This window comes from Nanorana parkeri, unplaced genomic scaffold, assembly GCF_000935625.1.
Source record: "Nanorana parkeri isolate BGI_ZX_2015 unplaced genomic scaffold, ASM93562v1 scaffold766, whole genome shotgun sequence".
NCBI lineage: Eukaryota > Metazoa > Chordata > Amphibia > Anura > Dicroglossidae > Nanorana > Nanorana parkeri.
The window spans coordinates 236,980-245,194 of NW_017307034.1; positions in this window are offsets into that span (position 1 = coordinate 236,980).

The window sequence follows — 8,215 nt, forward strand, 5'->3', positions numbered from 1 at the left end:
GGGGCAGGCAGAGCGGCATGTAGCTGCCACCCCTCTTTCTGGCCAGAGCATCCCAGGTTGCTAAGAGCTGGGCTGGAATATGTTTAACCTCCCCACCCAGTTTTTAGCAACCTGGGATGCTCTGGCCTGCGTCCTGCTCAGCTCCTGACAACCGGTGAAGTCACTGGTTGCCAGCAGCTGAGGGTGGCTCTCTGGCTGGCATCTCGCACAGCTTCTGGCAACCATTGACATCACTAGTTGCCTGAAGCTGAGCTGGATGCTGGCCAGAGCCGGAGCTGGAGGCCAACCAGCTCCCTTTCCCACCAGGGGTTAACATGCACTACCAGCAAAACGCGCCCCGCCTCAGGCAGTAAAAAGGACAGGGATGCCCTTGGGTAGACTTGTAGATTTATGGAAATTTACCCTTTTTAATACATAAGAATATTCTGATAGCTTTATTAGCTGCAGATTGGCATTGCTGTTACTGTCTGTGATCTACAAGGACCCACAACTCCTTTTCCATTACATATTCACCCGAAGGAGCCCCCTCCCTAGGAATATGTTGCATGCATAGTGCATAACTTAAGGTTTTTGCATGTGAACTTCATCCGGCATGTGTCTGCCCACCTCCCTATTTTATCTAGGTCTTCGTGTAATGATGATACATCTTCTGCTGAATGTAGTTCCCTGAATAGTTTGGTATTGCCAGCAAACGCTGAGCACTGAGTCCCAACAGCAATATAATTAATAAACAACTTAAACAGCATTGGCCCCAAGACAGAGCCCCGGGGCACACGACTTACAACCTTGATCCATTTAGAGAATGGGCCATTGATCACAATACTACTCTCCAGACGTGTTCCTTCCAGTTTCCTACCTATGTACAAACCATTTCTTCTTGCTTCCAGGAACCCCATTTCATCATGTGCATTGGGTGAAGAAGTAAAGAAGTTGGGGCAGAGCCAGGGCCAGATTTCCCACAAAGCCATCCAAGGCCCGGCCTCGGGGCAGCAGGGAGTAGAGGGGAAGCAGGGGTGTGGAATTCCTATCTCCTGATGCCCGGGACATGCAATTCCGGCTGCATGGCGGGTAGTTGTTTTCTACATTTAGCCCTGGTTTGGGCAAGCAGAGCTAAATGTACAGCAGGGAAGCTACCGCTTGTTTTGTACAAGTGATCTCGGCAATCACTTGTATGCAGCCTGCAAGTGTGCCATTCTCCATGGGGGGTTGGTGGGTAGGGGGACGCATTGAGGAACCTGGCCTTGGGGCAGCAGAGAGAGTAAATCCGGCCCTGGGCAGAGCAAGAAGTAAGGGGGGAAATATCCCCAGTTTGGGGTACAAAAAAATCAGTCATAGGATCTAACCCTCCCCCACTCTGCACACAGCTAAATAGTGTTTTGGATGGAGTTGTTTTTTTTTTTTAAAAAGTGCATTATAAATCAGGAGAATTTGGAGATGGCATGGACTCTGATAGCTTGATCTCTTTGAAGTGTCCTCACAAGATAAAGAGAGATCCAAGAGCCGAATTCCTCTCCAGTAGAGGGAATGTTATCACTGGGGCTTAGTCTGGACAACCTCCTACAACCTGGTGGGCAGAATCTTAATAAAAGGGGAAAAAAATGACCTCCTTGACAGGTTGAGTAAGAGCGGGGTGTTATCTCCCAGGATGGGCTCTGTCCATGCTCAGGATTCTTAAACTGCTCATAAATCGTCCTCGTGACGGCTCCTATCTCACGGCAGAGTTTAAAAACTCATTAGTAAGTTCTTTTGGAATTCTCATCAAACTATCAGGCGAAATCCTTCCCCGTCTAATATTCCTTCCCAGAGGTCACAAGACTTTCTCCGAGACAGAAAAGCTCAGAATTTCCCGAGAATTATGTTGCAACATCCGCAGATTTTTTTACTTTATGAATCTTTCAGAATAATTACAGGAGCAAGTGAAATTCCGGGACACGTAGGCCGCCTGCGATATTGCGGCAGAACTTACACAAGAATGACGCGGTCAGATGTACGAATGTGTGGAGTGTTTGTTATAACTCATTCCAATGTTAGTGGGCAGGTGGGTGAAGTACAATATGCTATCGTTGGATATTAAAGGGGCTCACCTGTCATAAAAGGAAAACCATTCAATCAAAATAGTGATCCTCCCCTTCCCAGGGGGCTTTTTTTAAATAATCTGTTCAAAGAAAGTCAGAGAAACATAAATTTGCTTTGTTCATCTATTCCCAGGAGGCAAACACAGCGAAATATATTACTGGCAACCTATTACATTGTTATCAGTTGGGAATCGGCAGAAGTTTCCGGACTATGGCAGCAGATAGGTGGGCTTCCGTATGGGCTATACACCTTCAGTATCTTGGTAACAGCACTTGCCCTGACCATTTCTTCTGCCTTACCCTTACTGCCCCTCATCTAATCCTACTGCATCTCATCCATCCTTCCTGCACTTCACCCATCCTTTCTGCCCCTTATCCATTCTTCCCACTCCTCACTACCTCTTTCTGCTCATCACCCATCCTTCCTGCACCTTACCTGTCCTTTCTGCTTCTTGCTCATCCTTCCTTCATTTTACCTACCCTTTATGCTCCTTACCCATCCTTCCTGCACCTTACCTGTCCTTTCTGCTTCTTGCTCATCCTTCCTTCATTTTACCTACCCTTTATGCTCCTTACCCATCCTTCCTGCACCTTATCTGTGCTTTCTGCTCCTTACCCTACAAAGAAAGTGGGTCAGTGGGAAAATAGAAGGGGAAAATATAGGTGTTTGAAGGGAAGACCATTAGAATGGGCCCATATAGAGAGGTCAGCAGAATACATAGAATACATGAGGTGGGGGGTCCGCTTCCCACAGTGCATTCTGGGACTGGCATGTGGTTTCAGGCCATTGCTTCGGCCAGGAAGGGGGGGGGTGCCAATCGGGCTTCTAAGGGGTCACCACAGGCCTTGTTTTGTTCCAATTAGCTGATCCAGTCTGACATTCGGTAATCTGTTGTGTCATGTGATTACTGTGAGACGGTCTTGCAGGTGACAACAGAGTTTTCCTTTGAAGTCAGGGCAATGTTTGGAATTAGCGGTCAGAGCAGATTATCACAGTTTTTGCTGCTTTGTTTCCAAACTCAGCTAATGATTTACATCCCCCCTGTTGGATCTGATCATGTCACAAGGCTGGTCTGTGGGGGAAATCTGGAGTTACAGATATACCAAATATCACAAAGACGACCATGAACGTTATGGCTGGTAAGGTCACACGAATGATTCCACTGCCGGCGACCATGTGACAACTACGGAATCACCAAGACTCAACACTTCTTCTCCTATGGCGCTTCTATCTGGTTCCTCCCTCACTGTTGAATGTCGCCAGTTACAGTTTTGTCAGACTGTTGATGGTTCCTGAGAAGTTCTGTGATGCGTCTCTATCATTGTCCATCTTTCCCACTCTTGTATCAAGGTTTCCACTTGGCAGGATTAGAAGTCACTCATAGTACGGTGAAGCACAGCTGCCAATTTTCCTTTTAAATCCACATGACATTGACTCTGGCAGATCCCTCTATGGTATCCACTGCACCTTTGGCATCTTTACTTGAACCAGTCTAATTAATGGATACATTTAAGGATGGTTCTTTTAAACACTTGTAGGAGCTGCCGTTAAAGTGAACCTTTTGCTCTGCATTCTATGGGCAAAGCACAGTTTCTTTTAACATTAATTTGCCCCTCAAACACTAACTTTACCCCTGACCCTAACACTAAACCTGACCTAACCCTTAACCTAATCCTTAGAGCTCCTAAAACAGATTGTTACATTGTGCTGAGATCTCACAGTGCCGAAATCATGGTTCTGAAGCGTGCTGAGTCACTTTCTCTGCCTCCATCTCTCTCTCTTCACCCCTCCCTACATCACCACCCACACCTGAAAATAATGGAAGAATTAAACTTTCATCAAAAGTTCATAAAAAGTATCAAGTTGGAGAGAAATGTTCATACGTTGCTGTGCGTTGCTGCTGCTGTGTTACATGGGACTCGGGGTCTATGGGGGTTAGATGGGGGTTAGATGGGGGTCATGAGTCTCCTAGGATAGTAAGAAGGTGAATTGTGTCTCTATCTCTCTCTCTCTCTCTTTCATTTCTCTAACTCAGTGTTTCTCAACCTGTTTGGAGTCATGGCACTCTTTAAAAGCATGCAAAAATTTGAGGCACCCGGATTAAAATGTAATGGATTTTAAGGAGGGACCCCATGCAAAAACACCAAAAATTGGGGTTCCCCTTCACATCAGAGCTCCCCTTTTACATCAGAATCCCCCCATTTACATCAAAGTTTATATCAGTAGCCCCCGTTCACATCAGGAGCCATCAGACCCCCTTCACATGAGAGTCTTACGATCACAACATTTTGAGTCACCCCTAAGGGAAGCCAGAAGGCACATCAGGGTGTCACAGAACCCTGGTTGAGAAAGGTTGCTCTATCTCTCCATCTCCCTCATGCAAATTCAAAAAAAACTTTATTGGCAGAACCAAATACATTTTTAGCATTGTCAAAGCAATTGATTTGACTTCCAGTCTGTGTGCGCTCTGTCTGTACAGATTCGGGGTCTGTCTGTCTTTTGGGTCTTGTGGGATCTCCAGGTATGGGCCTAGTTTGTAGTCTCGCTGTAGTGACTGCAAGTTGTTAATTTCCTGAAGTTTGATTTCTCTACTTTCTCTGTTCTCTGATATGTGATATTTGTTTGTAATTGTTCATTAAGTTCTGTATTTGAGACTTTGTCAGGTTGCGTTGTTGGGAGTCTTGAATGGACAAGGTGGTGATAAGCTGTTGCAGTTGGTTTGGCCTGATCCTTGTTGGCCAGTAGGGCTTCATGGTGTGAAGAATTGGGGCTGCTGTTCTGTAGGTGGTCCCAGTATGATAGTGCCCTCTTAAAGGAGAACTATGGGGTTAGGGCTTTTCACCATAGTTCTCCTTAGGGCAACGGGAGGACACAAACTAGCGTCCTCCAGTCACCCTAGGCTCAGTATACTGCGAGCTGTAGCTCATGGTATATTGAGACGCCGCAGTATACAGCGAGCTACTGCTCGCGGTATACTGTGACGCCGCAGCTGAAGCGGATCCCGACAATTGTGCCGGGATCCGCCCAGCTGCGTGACTGACAGCTGGCTCTGCCTACCTAGAGGCAGAGCCAGCTGTACCCGCCCCCTCCCCCGTCCGATCCGCCAGTCAGCGCTGGTGGATCGGAGCGGGGAGGGGGGAATCCAGTCCCTCCCATGTCACGGCAGAGAGCCGTGACAGGATCGAGAGGTGAGAGAACGCCGGTATGTGTTCTCTCACCTCCCGATCTACTGAGCCGACCTGTGACAGTCTCATTGTCACAGGTCGGCTAGAACTATGAGGTGAGTGAAATGCACTCACCTCATAGTTCTCCTTTAAGTACTGCGAACAGTAAAGGGAATCTGCACCAGATCATTGCTGGAGGTTCTCTACAGAACTTGGAAGAGGGGCTTGCAGAATTCCAGATGGAATATTTCTGTTGGGATGGAGTCCCATTTGAGTTGGTTTGGGTAGGTGACAAGGGACCCACACTTCACTGACAATAAGGAGGATAGGGGTGATGACATCGTCAAAGATTCCAAGCCAGACTCTTACTGGTGGTTTTAGGTGGTACAGTTGTCTTCTGATGGCATAGAAGGTTCTACATGTCTCGTCTTTAAGGACCTCTATGGCTGGCTTGAAATTTCCTGATTGGTTCATTTCTAGGCCAAGGTATGCACAGCTGTTACGGAGGAAGCTTTACCAGGCACCGAGGTTGAAGCAGCGGGATTGAAGACAAGAGGGTAGAGCTGCTCAATGTTTCTAAACCTGTACAGCTGTTAGATTCCTCAACAGTGCAATTGTTTAAAGGAGAACTATGAGGTGAGTGCTTTTCACATACCGGCGGTCGCTCACCTCTCGATCCTGTCACGGCTCTCTGCCGTGACAGGGGAGTGGCTGGATTCCCCCCTCCCCGCTCCGATCCGCTAGCGCTGAATGGCGGAAAGGATGGGGCAGGGGGTGGGTACAGCTTGCTCTGCCTCTAGATAGGAAGAGCCAGCTGTCAGTCACGCAGCTGGGCGGATCCAGACATAATTGTCGGGATCCGCTTCAGCTGCGGCGTCTCAGTATACCGCGAGCTGTAGCTCCCTATATACTGAGCTTAGGGTGACAGGAGAACTATGGGGAAAAGCCTTAACCCCATAGTTCTCCTTTAATGTACAGAGGGGACTCTTGGTTTCTTTTCTGTTCTTTCTCTGGAACTCCATGATTTTTGTTTTCTGTGGGTTGATGGGTAGTGCCCATGCAGCACTGTATTTCTCCAGCACTTCCAGGCTGTCTTGTAGGCCTCTTTCTGTTGGTGACAGTAATAGGAGGTCATCTGGATACAACAGGAACTTCACTTCGGTGTCATGTAGAGTTAGTCCCGGTGCTGAGGAGAATACTAGAGCTGCAGCCAGTTAGTTCATTGATAGGTTGAAGAGAGTTGAACTTTAACTGCAGCCGTGTCCAACTCTCCGGGCCTGCCGGAAGTTCTCTGTTCTTTTCCCATTCACCTTTATGCTGCAGCAGTTCTCCATACGGCATATGTTTTCCCTCCTATGCCACTCTCCATTGTGAGGAACAGACCCGGGGAAAATACTAAAGTCCTTCTTCTAGCCCACAAAATGGGCAAATATGTTCCCATGTTTGGTTTTGTGTCCATGGTTCTTGCCGAGACTGTGCAGGTTGTAGATGTGATCTGGAGGGCGTATCTCTCATTCTACCGGTCTCTCTCCTTTTTCCCCCCTCTGTGTGTCTCTCTCTCCTGCCTCTCTCTTCTTTTTCCCTCTCTGTGTCTCTCTCTTCTGTCTCTCTCTTCTTTTCCTCTCTCTCTCTACATCACTCTCCCTCACCCTCTCTCCCGCTTGCCATTCCCCATGCCTGCAGATTACCTTGCAGGATAGGAAATGAGAAGCATCTAATGAAGTGTGTGAGTAGCAGAAGATCCTCTTTTACTCCCTCTGCAGAAAAGCTCCTTTATCTGCCTTTAATGAACATTTCACTTTCACCGGCTCCAGGGGCTCCTCCTGCCAGGGGGACTGATGAATGTACTGCGTGTCCTGCCACCTTGGAAGGACGGGAGCTGGCAGAGCTGGCACAAGAGATGAAGCTGCCGTTGCCCAGAGCCAAATTCTGGCCACGTGAGACTCCGGCTCCCGGGAACGCTCCGTGTCTGAATGTGAATCAGAACTCCGCATTAATCACTCTGAGAGTCTGGGGCTGCGGAAATCACTCATTGCACCCAGTCCTAATAAAGAATAGGACACCCGCACTGGGGCACACTGGGGGTGGGGGAACCTCATCCCGCACCACCCATCAGATAGTGAAACCTGGGGGTGTAGGAATGTGAGCTACAAGTAGGAACATGGGGGTTCTCTAAAATGGCCGCCCCACATGAACTGATAAGGGGGTCAAAGGACCCCTTTTAATATGTAACCCAGTGGTTCCTTCACCTGTGATGAATCTGCATGCATTTCTCAGCATGCTGAGGTTTTACTGTACCTGGCATGCGTCAGGCTAAGCTGCGACACATTCTTCTTCTTCTTGCCACGGGTAGCTTTATTCAAAGCCACGGAAGAAGTGTATGTGATGCGTTTCAAGTAGCTGCGAAATGCGTTATTGGTGTTTTTGATATGACTATCGTAGTAAAATAGATTTTATCATGGAGCTCTGAAATTGTCTCCTCCATGCGTGAAATCCACCAATACCGGGCCGCCTCTGCAACACCAACATTTCAGGACCTTTTTTTTTTTGCACATCTCTACATTACAGATGATGAAAACGATAATATGTCTGCTGGAGGAAACGTGTTTGTTTAGATCGGAGGTCTTTACGGCCACGCACGTTTCGAGCAGCCGGGTGTCATCTTCATTCCCGAGAATCCCGACTCACATAATTCCCCGGCAGGTTGTACGGATCGTGTCTCTGAGCCAGAAAGCCGCCGGCCCCTCTAAATCGTCTCTCTTCGAGGAGCGCGTCCAAATGGGCTGGAAACAGAACGCCGCGGTTTTTGGCTCGTCTCTCGGCACAAAAAGTCATCATCTTCCATCATCCGGGGCCGAGGGTGGGAAATGAGAGGAACGTCTCGCAGCGCGGTTTCCGGACGGGGTCAATATGTCACGATGACAATTCTCTCGGCTTGTGGCGAATCTTTTCTGCTATTGGAGGGAGGGCAAAAA